This window comes from Haemaphysalis longicornis, unplaced genomic scaffold, assembly GCF_048455015.1.
Source record: "Haemaphysalis longicornis isolate Haplotype H1 unplaced genomic scaffold, Haemaphysalis longicornis Haplotype H1 scaffold_3, whole genome shotgun sequence".
Taxonomy (NCBI): domain Eukaryota; kingdom Metazoa; phylum Arthropoda; class Arachnida; order Ixodida; family Ixodidae; genus Haemaphysalis; species Haemaphysalis longicornis.
Window position 1 is genome coordinate 113311632 of NW_027526335.1, and position 20087 is coordinate 113331718.

The 20087-nt window shown below is 48.2% G+C and overlaps 1 non-coding gene across 1 annotated transcript; it reads right to left on the minus strand.

The window, feature by feature from the left end:
* Positions 1-17773: 17773 nt before the first annotated feature.
* On the minus strand, positions 17774-17846 carry Trnar-ccg (transfer RNA arginine (anticodon CCG)). The gene has a single exon. It is a non-coding gene; the product is annotated as a tRNA-Arg (tRNA).
* Positions 17847-20087: the final 2241 nt, after the last annotated feature.

Below are 20087 nucleotides of genomic sequence, written 5' to 3' on the forward strand. Positions count from 1 at the left end.
TTGGTACCGATTTCCGGTACTAATTTGAAAGCAGCAGAATCCTTCGCCCGGTTTAGCTAAGCCAAGAACCGAAACCTCTCGTACTGGTGAAATGTTTCATGGCTGTTCTGGTAGCGCCCAAGGTCAACGATGTGGGCCCAGCTCGAGGTCGACGCCAGTTTCTACTGATTATTGTTGCATGAGGACTCCGTGCGGCCATCTCTACTTACGAGCCCTTTTACGTTCGGCCTCGCGCGAGTGACCCGCGTAATTCGTGTCTCTCGCATGAATAATACCTTTCAGGTGTTTCGGTATATCGATAAGCTGATTGAGGTCTGGGTGTCCGAGACGAAAGAGCAAATTCGAAGAACGCCGATGCACGTTGATGCGACACGATACACCGTCGCCGAGTGAATACTCCAGTTGTACAATGACTGATTTCGTGGACGTGACGGCGGCAGCAGGCTCTCGCTTGTCTCTACGAGCACGCGAGACGCGATTACGGCGTACGCGAGACGGTACGCTATTGGCGCGGCTGACGGCGTGCGAACGAATGCGGCAGCTGTGCGGCGAACTGCACGATGGCGGCCAGTTGGCTCTCGAGAGCGCGATGCGGGAGTACGGCCGACGCGAGGTTATACTACCTACTCTAGTTCAGCGTAACGATACGCTGTTGTCTCTGTTGGCACGGCCAGTCGGGGCGCGAACATGTACAGCAGCTACGCGGTGCACTGTGCGAAATTTCTTCAGCTCGAACAACATCGTCGAAAAATGCATAAAAACTACCCTCTGTTGACAACACATCACTCACCGAGTATAAGAAAAATGAAAAAAGGGGGCCACAATTGGCCGGAGTGGTATTAACAAGTTTGGCAACATAGTGCCTCGGGTAATGTATGGTATAGAGGACCACTGACCCTGGGTTCCCACCGGTCTACACCTAAAGAGGCCGTTCAATGAGGTGTAGGCTGGTCCTCATTTGAGGCACGAGAGGCCGTGGAGAAGCGCGGTTTCGAAATCCGAGCATGCTCGCTGAGTTACACGCTCTGGGTACACCGAGTTCACCGACGTATGCTGCTCCCAGGCGATGCCACAAGGTGCGCGCACTCTCCAACAAAAACGAGGCTACACTACCGGTGGTTACTAACATCAAGGAGCCCATCTTAAGCAGGAAACAGCTGCGGGAGCGAGTGGCAGCTGTCTGTGCAAACGCGGTGGGCGGAACAGGCCGTGGCGAAGACATCTCTACGTCTGTATTCGTCACACAAGCATACAATTTCCCAGGAGAACTTTTACGACAACTTGTCAGGAAGTGCGAGATTGTTTGTGGTGCGGGATGGGGTGCTGAGGAGTCGAAAGGAGGCGGTAATAGGACGATGTAGCGGAGGTGCTGTGAGCGGTGAGTGGTGAGGAAGAGGAGTGTGGAGTGGAAAATGTTTTTTTTTATTATCGCATTGAGTGCTACCTTAGAAGAGACGGAGAACACTTTGCGTTGAGGTGCGAACAACTGAATCCCTCCCACCCTATTGATACCACGATGGAGGAGGCGCTAGGTTTTGGTGCGCCTCTCCCACCAGGAGGACGCCAGGCACTGACGACACCACGGATGCGATTGGAGCGCCAACGGGGTGTGTGACCCGCATACAGTTAATACCGTGACTAGTAACGACACGCTGAATCCCGTTGGCACTACGAAGCGTCGACTGGATGGGTGGTGAAGACGCGCTCGTTAGAGTGAGGAAGAACGACGACGAACAAACGTTTTGAGGCCAGGAGGCCCGGGCGAGCATAAACACCCAGGAACGTCCTTCCGCCACTAAGGAGCAGCCGCCAAGCCATGATGATCGTCATCATCATGGAAGGTGGCCGTTTCGGCTGTTTAACAACGCCAGCGAAGACTGCAGTACTCGCGTCACTGCCTGACTTTTTATATAGGCGGGCACCATTATCTAAAGTTTTGGCGCAGGCATACTGCTAAAAGAAACAAAGATGCCACTGAACAAACATAATGATAAAATCCTCTATTTGAATTTTGGTAATATGCGCTGAAACCGAATTCTTACACGCTAGCTGGAATGTTTGGCGCTATCTTCCCACGGTGGCTGTTTTTTGTCGTTTTGTTTTGTTTTCTGCTCTCGAAAAATATCAGCGCAGCCAATACGCCCGGTTCCAGCCCCAATCTAGCACTCAACACTGCTTTTTGTGCACCTATTTCCTCGCTATCAGCTACGTCACGACGACTCCAGAGGCCTGTGTTTACCTTTTACTGGATGACTACAGGCGCGCCTCAGCCGATCACAGTGAAACAATAATGGTTGCACGGGCTTCCCGACCCCTTCTCGCGTATGTTTCGAGTTTTTGAAGAAACGGACAACCCAAAATACATCGAATGCAAGTCTTCTCCGCAGGCAGTCTTCTCCGCGAGTGGGCGAACCTGCCGGCCATGCCCACTCGATTCCTGACTCGAACGTCACTTCCGGCCGGCCGCAACGGACGCCCTTTTCTTAAATTTCGGTTTGGAAATGAGCAGTGTTTGTTCTTAGTTTTTAATGCAGGGACATATATATGGGCCTCCTGATTTTGCACGTAGCACCATTTAAAGTAATGCTACGGGAATGATGATGATGGTTAGTGTTTAATGGCGCAAGGCCAACGAGGGCAAAGAGCGCCAGAGAAGACGTTATTTAATGGAGAAGTGATTACCATACAAAGGTAGGTATAAAAAAGAAGAAAAAAAAGTGTAAACCGAACATAGTAAAATCAATTAAAGAAAATGGTGATGGCTGGTGTATAGGGCCAGATTTGATTATGCGTGATAATGCTACGGGAAACAGTGCATTTGGGGCCAAAAAGTTATGTTGCAGTTGGCCTTTAAGGGAGTCACAATTCATATTGTGCAATCTTCAAAACAAATCACAAAAACACCCAAAGCAATAACAAAATGTTTGCACATCACATACAACCTCCGATATTATGGCGTGAAAGTGGAGTGCACTTTAGAAGAGTTTAAAGCACTCCGAACACCACCAAAAGAGTTGCTGACGAAACGAACTAATGTTTGAAAGCAGAATGGGTGCTGGCCGCAACCCAATGGATTCTACAAACACGACATACGCGTAAGAGCTCAGGGTAAATTTCCGTCCCTGCACTCCGTCGAGCATCAATTTGGCGCCTGAAAGCCGCTGAAGCACCGTCAATTTGCCACGGTAAAGCGTCTTATGCTGCTTTTTGTGCTTGTGCCGAAAGAACCTCTTCCAGAATGTCTCCTAATGGCGTACTTCCGGGCGACGGTCCTCTCTATATGGGGGCCTACCAACAGCAGGAGGCGACAGGCCGAAATGATGCACACTTTTAGACTCACTCTATTTGTGCGTCTTCACTGGAGTAGACTTTTTACACTCAAGTTTTTGTCCAAGCTTTAGTTTTAACGTTGTTAAGCTGCTCCTTGGTCAGGATATCCATTTTTCTCTGACGGTGTTCTCAGAAACCGATATTTTTCACCAGGCTCGCGGATGCTAGGTGGTGCCTTTGGCCAGAGTTATTTGATGTAGGAGTTGCGAAACTTCCCATAGGCCCCATGCATCAAAAAGTGGCCCCACGATTGGTCCACTGGTTTGGATCTTGTTTTACAGTGGCGCCATCTGTTGATGACAAAATAAACTAACACCGTGGTTCGTTGCTCGACGAGCTGGCCGAAAAACGGTATTTGGGGGCTTACGTCAGTTTTTTGTGCCCAAGAAGCCCAAGGTGTTCAATCACAAAAGTGTAAAAAATGCATTCGAAGCAAGAGAAGTAAAAAATTGCGTATGTGTGTTCAACAAGATGCGTTGTCTAGTGTCGTCTGCTGCGCGTCATCTGCGGTCTTCCGGCGGCAAAAAAGAGTTAACAATTCGCTTCGAAGGCTTGACGCAAGCTTGAAAGGATTATTTAGAGCCACTTGATCAGCTACTCGATTAGTTTTGGCATACAGTGGGGTGTAGGCCGAGCGATAACTGCAGATTTACATCGTACTTCAGGTAGGACCTATGTCGTGCCGGAGTGTTCGCACAAGCGCCAACCCGTCGAACAGTTGCGCAGACGCAGAAACATTCTTCACAAAAAATCGCAGTGAGGAAAGCAATGAATAACTTCAGGAAGTACAAAAATAAAAAAAATATGCACATTTGAAACAAAATTCAAGGTTAAATTGTCACTTTGAATATTTAGTTTGTTTTTTTGGATAGTGTGTGCGTTGGCCGCAGTGGCGTCACCGTGCGCACGATCCAAAGGAGGGAGGGTCCAGATGCGGGCCGATTTTTGAGGCGGAGTTTCGCAACTGCCTGTATTGAAGAGCTCTGGCCTTTGGCATCTTTCTGGCGTTATTTTGCCTAGCCTAGGCTCTTTGAAGGAAAATCTGCTGAATCGGCATTACGAGAGAGACAGAGAGAAAATAAAGTTTACTACGAGCATCAAAATGTAGGATGGGGTCGTTAGTCCAGGACCTCAATGGTGAGTCCTGCTGTAGCAGCCCCTTCCGACCACCGAAGCTACGAGTCCGCGCCTTAGCAGGATAGTGCCTTCTCCCGCTGCTCACAGGAAGGGTGCGGAATTCTAAGAATATTAGGGTTTGGCTTGCTCACTCGACTAAAGTCCTCTTGCTTTATAGTATGCAGTACCTTCCGCGAGGCACACCGAGTACATACTAAATCTGTAATCCGCTGATTGATTGATTATACGGTTTAACGCGCCGACACAACGCAGGCGATGAGGCGCGCCGTAGTGGAGGGCTCCGGATTAATTTTGACCACCTGGGGATCTTTAACATGCGCCGAAATCTCGTACACACGGGCATTTTCGCTTTTCCCCTCCATCAGAAAAGCGGCCGCCGCGGCCGGGAATCGAACCCGCGACCTTGTGCTCAGCAGCGCAACGCCTTAGCCACTGGGACGCCGCGGCGGGTATAACCCACGGACCCGCGTATTACTTTCATACTGCAAAATCCCGCTACTGCCTTCGTTTGCAGTAGTTACACGGTGAGACATGAACACCTGCTTCAAAAGAACACCAATGGAGAGTGAAACCCCCAAAGGAAAGTACAACCACTTTACCGAAAGAAAGCACAAAATCTAGACGCCATTTTTGGATATTTAAACTGAAACCTGCGCACAAGCTCGAGAAGGCAAAAAGAGCGACGGTACGGGCGCAAATTCGGAACTAGTTCTGTGAAAAGACGAACATGAGTATATACCATTGCACAGATGCACACATACGTAGCCATTTTTACCAGGGAAATACAAAACGAAGTTTCAGGGTATTTAGATTGTGGGGAAAATATCTTTGCTCACGGCGTTCCAACCAGCCAGGCTCAATCTGGTAGAGGTTTAACTAGACAGAAGAGTAGCGCGCCAAATTAATGCGGGCAGTTGTACAGAAATTTAGAGTTGTGCTCCTAGACTTTGTTACAAACAATATTAGTGCAATGCTTGAATGCGTTAGCTGTCATTACTTTCAATACCCCTTACAACTTAGTTTAGGGCTATAGAAATAAGGAAGTTGTGGTGTAATTGTCTGTTTACGCGCTGTCAAGGCAAAAGGCTTAGCGATTATCAAATACTTATTTACTGTTACAGCGCGTTTACGTCGCTTTCTCCGCTTTCGTTTCTTTTTATTTTGACGCAAACAGTTGTGGCGGCCACAGTAGCCGCAATTCATGTGCCACCTTTCCCACAGTCCGTGCACTCCTTCGCGGTTACCTGTTATACTCACATGTCGTCACTTTCACTTGTGACCGAGCAAGCACCAATCTGATTGTAAACAGTAGCGCTGTTTCAAGGGGCCATGCAGATAAAACAGAAGTTTGTTTCATTCGAAACATTGCCTTGTTAGAAGCATACTGACCCCACTTTTAACGTAAACTTGGCTCATATAAGCTAAATAATTTGAAAAGAATGGAATGGCCATGCGGCCCAATAGCTCAGTTCCCGCAACAAAACCTATGATGTCATACGTGGCTGCGCTGCGATTGGCTGAGGCTACCAAAGGCAAACCCAAATTAGCAGGGCTCATAAGCTTGCCGAACGAGCTATTTGCGCTTACATTTAGGGCACATTATATTTTATGGTGGTATAAACAGTTGAAGTTACGAAAGCTTAGAAATACCGGTGCGTACTGCTGTTGGTGGTACTGCGCGCAATACGTTTTAGCTGCTCAGAACTGCAGCTTTTTAGGGTTGTTTCAGACGACACTGGTCGATTGGCGTCAGCGACGGCGTCTTACGGGACCATATTTGTCGAGCGAGCACCATGTTTCACGAAACGAGTGTTTTTTACCTGAACAAAAACAAGCCAGGTACAGATACGGTCAAAAACAGCCTGAAAACGGCCCGCCGTGGTATGATGACGCTATATAGGTTGACTAACGATAAACAAAGCTTCCCAGCACATAAGACAGCATTGCAGACGTCACGCAAACACACGATTTGGCGAGAGAATACAAATTTTGGCTTCAATTCATTAATTTGTCAGTGAAAAAACCATCGTTTGTTTCCGGGCAAGCGCTGGGGGCACCACAAAACACCAAATGTTTCGAATAAAACAAGCTTTTATTTTGCCTCCATGGCCACTTTAAGCTTTCTTCTGTCCTGGCAAATCGTTAAGAGAAAACTCCTCTCCGCGGAGTGGACAGCGGAAACATTCTAGGTATAGAAGTGTGAGGGGAAGTTCCGAGGAGCAATAAGCCCAAATGCAGGTGTTCGGAATTCGCGCTTCAATAAATATTTAAAGCCGTTCCAGTCAACGTGAAATTTGTCGGAATTGCAGAGCGGTGATTCTCCATAGTCGGCTGTAGCGTCGTTATCCGCTTACTGCTGCCACCCAATGCAATTCAAATTTCCCGCCTAAGGAGTGCTATCGCGCCCCCTGCCTGGAACAGCGCCAGTGGTGGTTGTGTTCTTTTTGTGCTTGCGTTATCTCCTGCACGTTCCGGCGTAGCAATGCCACTTAATTTCGCTTGCTATGGTGAAAACCAACCCAACGAGCGTTCCGAACTAAATGAACGTAGGTGCTGCCAGCGGCTCACGAGTTTCGAACGGTTAAGACCAGTTAAACCGCTTGGTTTTTGAAGCGTCTGCGGGATGCCCTGCGACGGTACTCCGGGCTCTAATTCGGTCTGTTATCTCGCTGCGCCGCCTGATTCCGGCAGTCGCTTGACATCGAACAGCCTTACAGCGGGCTTCGAACACAAGGCGAGCTCCTGAAGTGCTCTGCACTTAAACTACGCTTCCCCTGGTCCGAATAGAACCTCGGTGTCTCGCGTTATTAAACCGGCGTGTATGCGATTGCGCTGTCATCGCATTCGGTGCGCACACCATTTCATTTCGTTTGGGTTCCTAGCGCAGGCGCTGTGGTTAGACTGAGGCTGAGTTTAAGGGGACTCGGGTTTCGTACTTCGTCAGTTTAAAGTTTGTACTTGAGGAGGATGCATTGTAGACGTTAATTTATTTCAGTTTGCTTCGAGAAAGCTGCGCTTTTCAACCATCTTTCTCTTACGAAAAGGGCAGACTTAAGAAATGCCAAATTGAAGCAAGTGATGGCCACCAGCTGCGCCGTTTCCTCAGTATTCGCATCTCAATTGCGAAGGTGGCCGAATTTCTTCGTTTTTTGTTTTCATTCTGAGAAGGTGTGGTATTGCGCAAATGGCTCCAGCTCTGATGACCCGGGTATAAATGCCACACAAACCCGAAATTGTTCCATTTGTTTATTGTCTCCTTATTCCCCGGCCATTTTAGTGCCATTCGTGTTGACGCACGCCGATGGCACTCGCTGTTTGCGATTTATTAGGCGTTTAAGGCTTTCTCCTTAATAAAAATATCTTACAGAACACATCTCCACTTCGTTTTCTAGGTACTCTGGGAGTGCAAGGTACTTTTCTTATAAGAGTGCCGAGACAATTCACCCACTCATGAGTCTCCTTGTACTCGGCTCGGTTCGCCGAAACTCTCTAGAGGGAAGCTACTCCTACTATGTAAAGCCATTTTGAATGAGGCATGGAATGGAGGGAAGGTTTGAAGCGCCCTCGACAAGGCCGCCCTTTCAACAGCGCCGAAGGGCCTCCTAACAACGAGAGGCCTTGCTTCTGTAGTAAGTAAGGCATCGTTCCTGTTCTCACTCCTGTGGTAGCTGTAACTTTTTTGGCTGGAAATTTTCGTCTTTGTCACCCGCTACCTGCCATTTGCGTGTCTTTTTTTTGGTTATTCAAGCCAATTTCAGAATTTATCAGACTGCAATTGCGTGGCAAACCGGAAAGAGGCTTTGTACCTCCTCTCCAGTTCCAGCCGGCACCGGATCGCCCACACGTGAGCTAGTATTTCGCTACGTTGGGTAGCTTTCTCGGTTACTGTTCTACTATTTTTTTTCCGCAGAATTCCAAGTGCGCTTCACTCATGACAAAGCGTCGCAATAGATAGAGTCGTAGTTTAATCCGACAGCATTACTGAAGCAGGTTTCCATTCATTCTCAATGCGGCAGCCTTGGGTTTCCTGCTGCTAGTGAAATGTGTCCAGACAGATCATACGATGCGAGGAGTTTTACGTTTTGCCGGCGCTCATGCTCGTAATTTTCCGAGCAACAAAAATGCTATCTAAGGCGCCGGACCACGACAAACTGCTATTACGTTTTCTTACACGTGATTAGCCTAATTAATATGAACCTCGGAGGTTGTTTTCCTCCGAAGCAAGTGAGTCTAAGTTGCTTGGGGAGGCAAGGCTCAAAATAACTGATCGGAGACATCTCACGAGACCCGCGCAGTATTAATTAGTAGAATCTTCATTTGTGTTCAATAATTGCTGCTTTCAAACTGAAGAGTTTAGCGAAAGGTTTGATTGTATGTAGTGATCGAGTGAAATTAAATTTTAAGGCTTGACTACACATATACATCACATGAACTATCATTTACAAAATAGCAAATGTGAAAGTAATATTGCATTGCAGGTGCCCATTGCGCTGTATTAAAACAAACATTGTATCGCAGTACACTGCCGGGATTTTTGCCACCCAGCGCAAAATATGGCACAGTGCGTTCTCACACGCTTTTATGACCACACAATTTAACAAAAATCCGTACGTTTCTTCCGAACTGTCCTCACTCCCAGAAGTGAGAGCTTTCGTTTGCGCTGGGCAACATCCGAAAGGAGGTCCTTCGCGTTGTCGCGTGAGCAAATGTAGTTCCTAATGCCGTGTGTGTGTTGAAGCATATCAGCTAACGTGGTAGGCACAGGCATGGCAATATCTGTGGAGTCGTTATCATCGTCCTCGTCAGATGTGCCGTCGACAGTGCCATCGGCACGATGCAGTTCATCGTCGATAGCGTCCTCGAGCGACAACTTACCGCAGATGGCAACGTTGTCGTCGACCTCAACGTATTCGGTGAAGGCTGTAGCTCTGTCCAAAAAACCACCAAAATCTTCGTCGGCAGAGCCTACGTCCGCCTTGAGCGTGCAGTCCATCGAAACTGTGTCACCAGCATAGAAGGCAGCCTCTCGCTTAAAGCCACAATGCTTAAATGAATTGGCGATTGTGCTCTGTGACACGACGTCCTATGAACTGGCGAGGAAATACATGGCGTCGAACACGGAAACTTTCTCTTCCGACTCGCAGAGCTCCATAGATGCCAGCCGACGCTGCACAAACTGCTACCTATAACCCTGCTTCATGCATTTTACAGAGGTTGCAGAGTTCGTGGGCAATTCGGTAGAAGGAACACAACCTTGATGTTTCTAAGGCAAGCATTATCTGGTGAGTAACACGGTGACTTTTCAATGGAAAGCAGGACCAGCAGGACCCATTTTGCAGTCGAGCTACTGCAAAAAATTTTGGAAAAGCGAGGACTTCATACACGCCTTTCTAATAACGTTGTAGCTGCACGGCAGCGTCTTCAAGTTCTGAAAGCACCGTGGCTTTGCAGACGTGCCAATTAGCACAAAACGGTGCCGTTACACGTTGCTTGCTTCGTTTCTCACAGTGACAGCTTTCACCTTTAAACGTAAGACTATCTTGGGGCTGCATGTTGTAAAAGATGCTGCTCTCGTTCGTGTTGAAAACGTCACAGGGCTCGTATGCCCAATCATCTCCGGCAGCAACTGCAACCATTAGTTCACCGTAGATACGTCCACGGCAGTCCTTCCTCCACAGAAACCGCTGTACACAATCTTGTTGCGTTTTTTGAACCGATCTAACCACCCATTAAACGCTCGGAAGTCATCCATACCAGGACGCGAAGCAACAAGGTCGGCCTTTTCCTTCAGCATGGCGCCGTCAATATTGATCGCAGAGTTCCGAGTATAGTGCAAACACGTCACAAGCACCTTTTCCAACTTCTCGTACTTACCTTCTTTTGCCGCCTTCCGCTTGAAGCCTAACTTGCTTGCATTATGCACTGCCATAGCTTTTTTCGCCAGGATGGTCTTGAGTGAGGATTTCGGCATCTTCAAGTCCCGGGCAATGATACTTTTCGTGGCTCTATGCCGTTTCTCCGCCTCCTTGATAATTTCTAGCTTCTCACCGAGCGACAGAACGGTTCGCTTTCGGGACATCGCCGTTCCTCGACACAACGCAAAACTTCGTTGCAATCTCGACAAACACAGTGTAACCTAGTCGGCGATTGACTGCTGGGTGGGAGAAATGAACTAGGGTACGTAGATGCCCGTGCGCGGCGACGCTCGCACCACGGCTCCCTAAAATGAACACCCGCGCTCTGTCCCTGCGACCGCCGCGCAACAAGAGAAGCCGATGAGGAGAGGCGGAAAGCGATTGTGCAGTGGAGCGGGCGGTTGCTGGAGGAAAACGAAAGGAAAGATCAGACGAGAAGAAAGTTGCTACGGGAATTTCGCGGAGACTCGACTAGTTCATCGTAAAACCCGGGTTGTCGTAAAACCCAGGGACGTACAACGGGGTTATACTGATAGAACCTGATTATACGACTTTCTCGAGACCGTGAAAAAAGCGTCGTAAAATGCGGGCGTCGTAAAACACGAAAAACAATTACGCCTATAAATACGGTTTCGCGCGACAGATTTGCAAGAAATTTTAAATGTAAACTAAAAGCTGATGCTTTGCAAGGCTCTGAAACTCAAATCACAAAAAAGAAGGTAAATGCGAAAAGAATAATGCAGTACAGGTCCCAATCACGTCATGTTAAAACAAACCTTGTACCGCAGTCTACTGCCGCAATTCCCGCCGCCAGCCAGTGCGAATAATGGCACAATGTAATTACGACAAACACCTGTAAACCAAATCCGGTCAGCATAACCTCGTTGGTGATTTAATGCTGCGCGGGAGAGATGAATATCTTCTACGGTTACCCCTTTGACTGAACCCGTCTCAACTGTCCCCCTGCGTACGCATATGTTGAACATATACGTTCCTCCAGTCCACCTGCCCGACAGTCGCCTCATACCCTCAACCTCTTTCTCCCGACTACCGAGTGTGGTCGGCGTCGGTGTCCCTCGCTGGCCAGCTGGCCGTGCTTCTTCTGACAAAAAAATACCAATAGGTCTTAGTATGACCGCAAATAGTCTTTCTCTCCCTCTCTCTCTCTCTACACACTGTCCGTGGGACCGCTGCGCAACAAGAGCGAGCGAACATAGTGGTTTTTGGTAATGGGAAGAGGAAGGAAAGGGGCTGAAAATTGTCTGGCTTGGGTTGCCGACACCTTACAAGACCTAACAAGACAAGCAGGTACGCCGGCGAAGATAGGAGAAAGCGTTTGTGCGAGAGAAGCGGGCGGCTACTGGAGGGGAGAGACAGAGAAAGAGGTGAGACAGAGAATAAAGCTATGCTGAAGAGAACCGAATGAGTGAGCTCGCGAGTGAGCTGAGAAGAGGCTCGCGACACTTACATTTTGTCCGCCGGTCGGTCACGCGCTTCTCGTGGGTCGTCGGATGACGCGGGTCAGGCATGAATTCACGGTGGATAACGGAGGTTTTTCATGCATTGTTTCTACGGGCACTGAGCCGGTACTCGACTATTGCGTCGTAAAACGCGGGTTGTCGTAAAACCTGGGGGCATATAACCGGGGTTTCATATACTTCCTTTAGCGGCGAAGCTGTCCGCCACTCATTGGTCTAATTTTTTGAGGCGTCTGTGTGCAGAAAAGAGGTGGAAGCAAAGAGGGGGAATCGAAGACAGTAAGCGCCACGTGGCCACTACACTGCCAGCGAACCTTACGAAAACAATAAAGAAGAGGAACACAAACCGAGGGTATGAGGAAGGGGACACAGGTAGTCTCGAGCTCCCGGTAACTATATAAAGCCTTTATTTCCAAACAGGGAAGCTCTGGGCCATCTGAGGAAGATGGTATATGGGGGATGTATGTTCAATTCATATTGTTGGTGACTATCCGCTTCGAGGGGGGTTCATTCGAGACCTTTCGTCGATCCTCAGATGAAGTGTACACCTCGAAGTGCTTAGTAGGCCGTTGCGAGATACGTTGAATGTATGAGACCACTTTTTAAAAGATGAGTGCACAGTGAAGGGAAACCGCTAAGAAGAAAATGAACGCGACACAGCTACTCACGTGCCCTGAAAAGTGCTAAAGGACGCCTCTCCACTGGTCTGCCAGGAGAAGTCCACGCGAACAGCGTAAACAGGAAAGCCTCTAATACTCCCGGACACAGCCGTCGATCAGGTGAGCACCACCACCGGGTAAACGCACTAGCTTTGTAAAGAAGAGGGGGCGGGACAAGGAGATTATTTAGCCAAAAACCCTCAACCTCACCGATTCGCTGACTCGAATTCACTTATGTAGCTCAGCATGGTTCCGCACTTATCAAAGACGATTGTCTTTCTTGGGCTACCAAAACACGCAAACTTTTTTTTCTGCATGTTCGTTCTTCCGCCCGTCCGTCCGTCTGTACGCCCGTTGATTCAAACGGCCGGCCCAAAGGGAAAGAAATTCTTGAGCAAGAAGTTTATATCGGTAAAACGTTTCAAAACCAGTAAATCTAAAAAAACACTTCATACTTGTCAATATTGATAAGAAAAAAAAAGCACAGCGCATATGTGAGGCAAAACGTGAATACATTTGTCGTATTGATGTTTGATACTGGTCAGCATTGTTCAGCGAAAAGAAAACATCAGCCATATTTGATACAAAAACAAAAAACTTAACTACATGACTGATATTAGCAGGGTTCTTTATTTATAAGTACTATGGCGGTCACACTTAGCGGAAACACAGGGGCGCGTGGCTCCAGCTACTACTATAGAGAATCCTAACGGCGCCTCGAGGAAACAGCGCGCATGCGCGTTGCGGAGAGAAGAAGAGTACAGACCTCGTTGCGCGCATCACGTCATCAGTCGGCAGCACGCCGTCTGCTACTTGCGAACTGCTGGCGCTCAAGAAGCAGTCGGCGTTGATAGTGGCCGCCGTGAACGGCAAGAATAGATACTGCGGCACTGAAAAAAGATGAGAGATTCCTTTCACGCGCTGAAAAAATGGTTGATGCAGGGAAGCAAGAACGAATCGCTGTCTTTTCCCTCGACACGCATCGTCATTTTGCAGCCGCATAGCCGTAGCAATATCGTCAACACTGTGGTTGAAACTACAGCGCAGTTTATCGAAGGCCCATTTGGGGGCAAAAATAGAAACTGTAAAGCGGTCATTGTAGGGGAGCGACCGACTCGTTGCGGTTTAGCCGCCTGGGAATGGAGCTGTCAGACACTCTGATGGAACGTCTCTTTAATAACGATGACTGAATAATGTACAGTGACGCTGATACTGTGGCGGTATGTGCCAGGAGCTTCATCTTCTACAATTCACAACAGTCTTCGCTGGCTCAAGTGCATTATGAATTGTCCTAATAGTTTCTGTAACTCACGTATGGAACGACAACCGGGCCCGCGATTTGCTGCTAGCGTAGCCTGGTGTATCTTTACTCGAGATTTGAAATTGCGCCCCGACATTTCTTGTATTCTTACTGCTGAAGGCGACGCGCACTACACGTGTCCGGATGTTGGTACCAGATCACTTGCGGGATATCGCGTGCGGCAATAGGTATATGGTGCCATTATAGAGCGCTGCTGACTCCCGGAGCATATAAACAGTGTGAAAATATTTACACTTGAAGCTATGCGAAAAACTTAAGATTTATTCTTAGCACCAGGCCACACGTCTCAACACATTTTGTGAATGAGAGCGGAAAGCATTCAGGTTGGCCTCACTCCACAACTTATCGTACTTTAACAGCCGCCCAGTCGAGGAAGTTGCCTGTGTGTTTTGCCAGAATACCAAGAACGGGACACTGCGACATCTTCGGGGCTGTTTTCCGATATAAACCGTGGTAGGCTGTGAAAAGAAAGTTCTGTGAAATTTAGAAGCTACCTTACTGTAATGCTCCTGAGCTGGGGGGCTCCACTGTACAACTTCTTATTTTAGGTTCGCTGCTTCACCAGTTTAACGGAGGCCCTCCTCAACCCGCAGGAAATCTAGTTACGCAGCGATACATAGCTAGCAGATGAAAGAAAATTCACAAATTAAGAAGCAAACTAGGAGCCACTGTTATTGGTAACATTGCAGAGAACGCACGAAGATGCAAAAATCATAAGGAACAGAAACATCTCAAGGCCGAGACTCGCTTTCTTTGTTTCAAACGAGGTTCATAATCAGCAGAGATTCATCCTTATTTACGCCCACAGAGATGAAAGTTCTGTAGATTGCGACGCCCGCTGCTGACAATGCGTGTGGTAGTCGGGCATTGTCAGGCCGGTCGAGCATTGAAAACATTTCACAGCTCGCAGTGGCGGGTCGTGCTAGCGACCTTGACGGCTGCAGAACGGCGATGCGCGTCGAGGGAAAAGACCGCGATTCGTTCTTGCTTCAGTGCATCAACCGTTTTCTCAGCGCTTAAAATAAATCTGTGATCTTTTTTCAGCGCCGCAGTATTTATTTTTGTCGTTCACGGCGGCCACAGACAATGCCGGCTGCTGTTTGAGCGCCGGCAGCTGGAAAGTAGCAGATGACGCGCTGCCGCCTGATGACGCGATTCGCGTGACGAGATCAGCACTCTCATGCCCCCGCAATGCGCATGCGCGCTGTTTCCGCGAGGCACCGTTAGGATTCTCGAGTAGTAGCTCGCGCCACGCGCTCCCGTGCTCTCTGTGCCACCACCGTAGTACACGGGGGCTTGATATTTGCGATAGAAAACAAAAACCTCGTTGTAAACAACGTTTCGACCAAAAAATGCGTGTAAATAGCGCAAAAGCTCTTGCCTCTTTGCCTCATAATTAAAGGTACACTATAGGCAACTAGCAAGTTGGGTTCAGATGAATGTTCAAATGCCGCGAAGCCCTCTCAGCCTCTATCGGCTTCGAATGAAGCTTTGATTGCCGATAAATTACTCATTGGAACACGCATTTTATTCCTCGAGCCATTTCATTGCGTTTCGCGTGACGTGAACGCGGTCCGGAAGTAAGTGAGACAACGGTGTGGTCTAGCAGGAAAACTAGAACTTACCGAGCGAACTATCGCGACCGCAGGAGCCACTGGTCCCACAATCGGCGCATACGACAAAACAACTTGCCCGCCCCGCATTTCCGTTGCCTGATACTCTTTTTGCGTCAATCTTGGTACAGCATGAGACGTGAGATGGTGGTTAAAAATATGAATATGTCGCGCAGGGTTTTACAACGACGACGACAGAGGCGCTCTTTTGATTTGCCTTCACGATATGGATAGTCGGGTTTTAGTCGCTCCGTCGCACTCGGATCAACATCGTGGTGCCGTCTGTTAGTTGAACTTGTAACAGCATGCAACACTAACTTTTTTCCGTCGCGATATGGTAAAGCTTATTGCGGCATCTGTTGAATGTTTAGCGAAGCGACTTGCCTATTAGACCATCCGCCAGAAGTGTGCCTAGAGCTTTTACGTGCGCCGAAACCACTAACAAACGCCTTGGCGCCAGTATGGAGTGAAAAACGTGCATAAAATAATACAAACATAATTTTACCTAAGTACGAACCGCAGTTGAAGCATAACAGCACACCGTCGCCCTTAATGAAAAGACCCGGTTTGGCGCACACATTTCATTCGACTTCAAGACAACCAAGAAATGGTTTCGAACAAACACATCTTACCGGCATGCGCTTTGAGGCCGAAGCGCGAAATTAACAGGCCGTTGATTGCCTCGTGTTCGTCGTAAGGGTAGCACTCGCTTATTGCTATTTGCGGTGGTGAACAAGTCGCTCCACTCCGGCAAGGATGTATAATAAAAATTGCGACACTCTACATACTCGGTGCGGGGCTGAATCGTCAAGCACCGTTCCGCCCACAGTAGCACTCCTTAGAATTTGATCACGAAGCAAACGCGACCACAACACAGTCAGCTTGGCTGCCGGCCTGGCGCAAAACTTTGTTCGGGCAAACAGCGCCACGTGACGGAGCAAAAAATGTTCTATCAGACGCAAATTACTGTCCACAGAAGAGCGGAACCCTGGAAGGCCGAAGCGATACTTGCCGCAATGATGTAAGCTAGCAGATAGCAGGCATGCTAGTACGCCGAACCTGCAACAACCATCGCAACCGCCACCGGCGCCGCGGCTTGACTGCTTGCAAATGTCAGCACGGCTGGAATTATACCTGTACATTTATAACTGTTTATGACTTATGCAAGTTTATGTGCGAAGAAAGGTTTTCTGTATTTCTTTGAGAGCTTGTGTGCGCGGTTCTCGTTCTGCTGCTCGTCACGTGACAATTGTCCCTTCGGCTCAGTCGCCATTGACCGTCATCTCTCCTGGGTGACTGATGGCATCATTTTTTTATTATTTATGCGATTATTTTCAAGGTACTGCCCCTAAAACTGGTGTATTCGTTTTCTGCGGATTCCAATCTGTCGATTTAAACCAACCTCGGTTTTGTCGTCAGTGTCCCTTTAATGCAGTGGTCGTCAATGCAACGCCTATGGACTCTATGCCAATGAAGAAACAGCAGTTCTATTGTGGAGAGGCCCTCATGAGCATGAACTAAAAAATGTCATGAAGACACTATATAGCTTCAACTTTAAGAAGCTAGCATCTGGTAACATACTCACCTAAATTCCAGCCACGAACGATGCTTTTTTACATTTAAAAAGCCTCAAAAAATATTCGAAAATTTGCGAAGTCTGTGCTACCGTGACGCAATGCAGCCAAAAGTGACGCACTACACGTAAGCACTGAAGACAGGTATCACTGTGTTCACTGCACGTCTGCCGACAAGTGTTACGATTAAACGGAACTACAGGCCCCACTACAATCACCCAGTCATTCTTCTTGGTGACAGCTTAGGTCTGCGACTGGCAATCGCACAAGCGAGATTTTGGGACAAAATAGAATAATCATCGAAACGCGGATCAAACATCGCCACTGCGTCATGTCCTTTCGTTATTAAGACAAATGTTTCTTGACGGTTGCGATAAAATTGATATTACTATTATATGGACAAAGCAGTTCTTTCTACGAACGAAATTTCTATTTTGTCCTCATGGCTTCTATAAGGTTAGAACGAAACCAAAAGGCCTGTACGGTTGGTATAATACGAGATCAACCGATATATCTATATACGGCGCACTTTCTCAGCGAACGAACATTATTTAATGGCCTCAGGGTACAACAAAACAAGAGAACCCCCAAGAAGCGGGGACCTCCTGGTAACAGCCATTAGTTCTGCAAAAGACGTGATCATTCAATTCCGCCCTAATTTCTACATTTAATTAAACAAACCACTCTCGAATTAAGAACAACTAAAGAAAAAAAATCATTCCCGACTGCAAAGAAAAAAAGATGAGCGTCCACGGCAGGACTCGAACCTGCAATCTTCTGATCCGGAATCAGACGCCTTATCCATTGGGCCACGCGGACAGTACGTGAGCTGGTTCCAGTGGATCGTATGTAATTGTGTTCCGCAATGCTTACAGGAAAGAACCCTAAACGTTCTGTCGTGTATTCACCCGTGGGAATAATCTGATCTTTAGTAGCGCGTGTAAGGTTCCTCGATGATATAAAATGGCAACCTGAAAACGCTGGTGTTGTGTCCCTAAATCGTTCTTGGTGGTCATGCACCAGCTCTCTTGACGAAGAAGAAAAAAAATCCTTTTAAATGTTTCCCGTTTAGTGCTGGCCAATCCCGCCGTGTGGCTACTTGCTCAACAAGCTTAGTTTTTATAACCGAGGTGCCTTTGCAATTTGGAATGTAACTCTCGGCTGGAAAATCGCACTATTGATATATCTAGGATCCCAACATTGGAGAAAGCTTAATATTTTTCCTTTAGGCATAGCATGTGATATTTTTATTGCCCTTTGCTCTGAGAAAGACTCTGTAGAGCACCCGGAACAGATCCACAGCAGCGCCTTCACCACACGCCCATCAGGAGCGCCCGCTACGGCGTATGAAGGGCACTATAGTCCAGCCGCAGCGAGCAATAAACCATGGCGGTCGAGGAAGGCGACGTCAGGTTCGTCACGCTACGTTGACAGAAGAAAAAATTACACCATCTTCCCGTGGGGAACCATGACGAGGATGCGAAGCATCATAGGGGTTCCGCGTAGGTTCCCTTGTGTTGCCGTTATGTTTCATTTATCGGACCACGAATGGGACCGTAGTGTGAGCCCCCATGTAGGGACAGAGAAATGTGGAGAAATGTAGAGACAGCAAAGAGGCCGACCCCGGCGTTACCTGATCGAACACCTCATGGTTCTCGTCTTTCTTTATTGCGTGCTCACGCTCCTACCCCGCTGCCCGCCCTCTTCATACTCTTCTCTGGTTGAGCTGCAAGGCGCGTGGCACTTCCCGCCACAGCTTTCCCACGGGAAATTCAACATCCTCCTCTAAAGTTTTCAGTTCGTCGTTTCCGTTGACGTTCAGCTTCACGTGCCTTCGTTGTATCAATAGCTTCTTGGCGTAGTTTGAATGAGTCGAGGACATAAGGCGCGTTCGTAGCACTTGCTCCTGTCTCGGTTTTGTAGCGCAGTAGGAAGAGCGTCACGTACCTCCCGTTGCGGCCAGACAGTCGTGGGATCGAAACCGGGCGCCGCTATTTTTTTTTAATAGTGTAGGGGGAGAGGTGCGGACGCCGGACGACGGAGGGTCGACTAAGAAATGCTTTGCATCTAAAACGGCTCTTACATCCTTCGACGCGTTCGATGTAGGGCACCATAGCCCACAGCCTTCATGCATGCGCAAAATCCATCAAGTTACGGATTTCTGCATGACACGGAACAGCGAGACAGCCACAGCCTCCAGCAGGCGCTGCTCTCTGCTCTGGGGCGCGGACGAAGTGCATTCTGAGAGGCGAAGCTGGCGGCGCTGGCAGTCGCCCGCGCGTATGCAGCATGCAGCGCCATGAGCGAAATGTCGGCGTGAACAAAGTATCGCATAGCGCGAGCTCACGGCGTCCACTGAAACTCCCAAGAATAGTTATGGGCTACCCCAACAGATGGCCTGAGAGAAGAAGCGGAATGTTTTCGTTGCTCGGGGGCGCTGTAGAAATAAATGAGTGTTGTGCCGAGGTACTGGCGTCATTTCCTGACTCGAGAGCACTACATGAGAATGATAATACGATGCGAACGAGGCCTAATAAAGCTATCGTGCTCCACGCTGACGGGTGACACCAAAGTGCCCTCCATTATGATTTGAGTTTTTGAAACTTGTTTTCATCCGGGTGTTGTCGTAGTTCTTCAGTCCACTGTCATTCTGCTGCGTAAAGATAATTGAAAATATTAATTGCCGCAACCTCATTCTTTCCATCGTTTTAAAATACCCCAGCAGTGCGGGTACTAAACAACGGGACGTGTTTCAAAACACGCCTTCCTTCGTCATTTCTTGTTTGTTTTTTGCTCTGGACGCTTTTGCTAGAGAACGGGCATTCAAGCGTACACAAGAAGATGTACGCTCCAATACCCGTCCTCTTTTCCGGATTCATTATCTTTCGTGGGCCGAATGTGTTTAGCTCCCCCGGACCAGAAACACCTCTGTGGTTTGTCTATGAGTGCAGGCCATCAAGAAATATACACGTCCTCTCGATACTACTACAGCTACTGCATCAATGTTTCTCACCATCACCATTCGTTGACAAAATATTCTTCCATAACATTGCTTTAGCT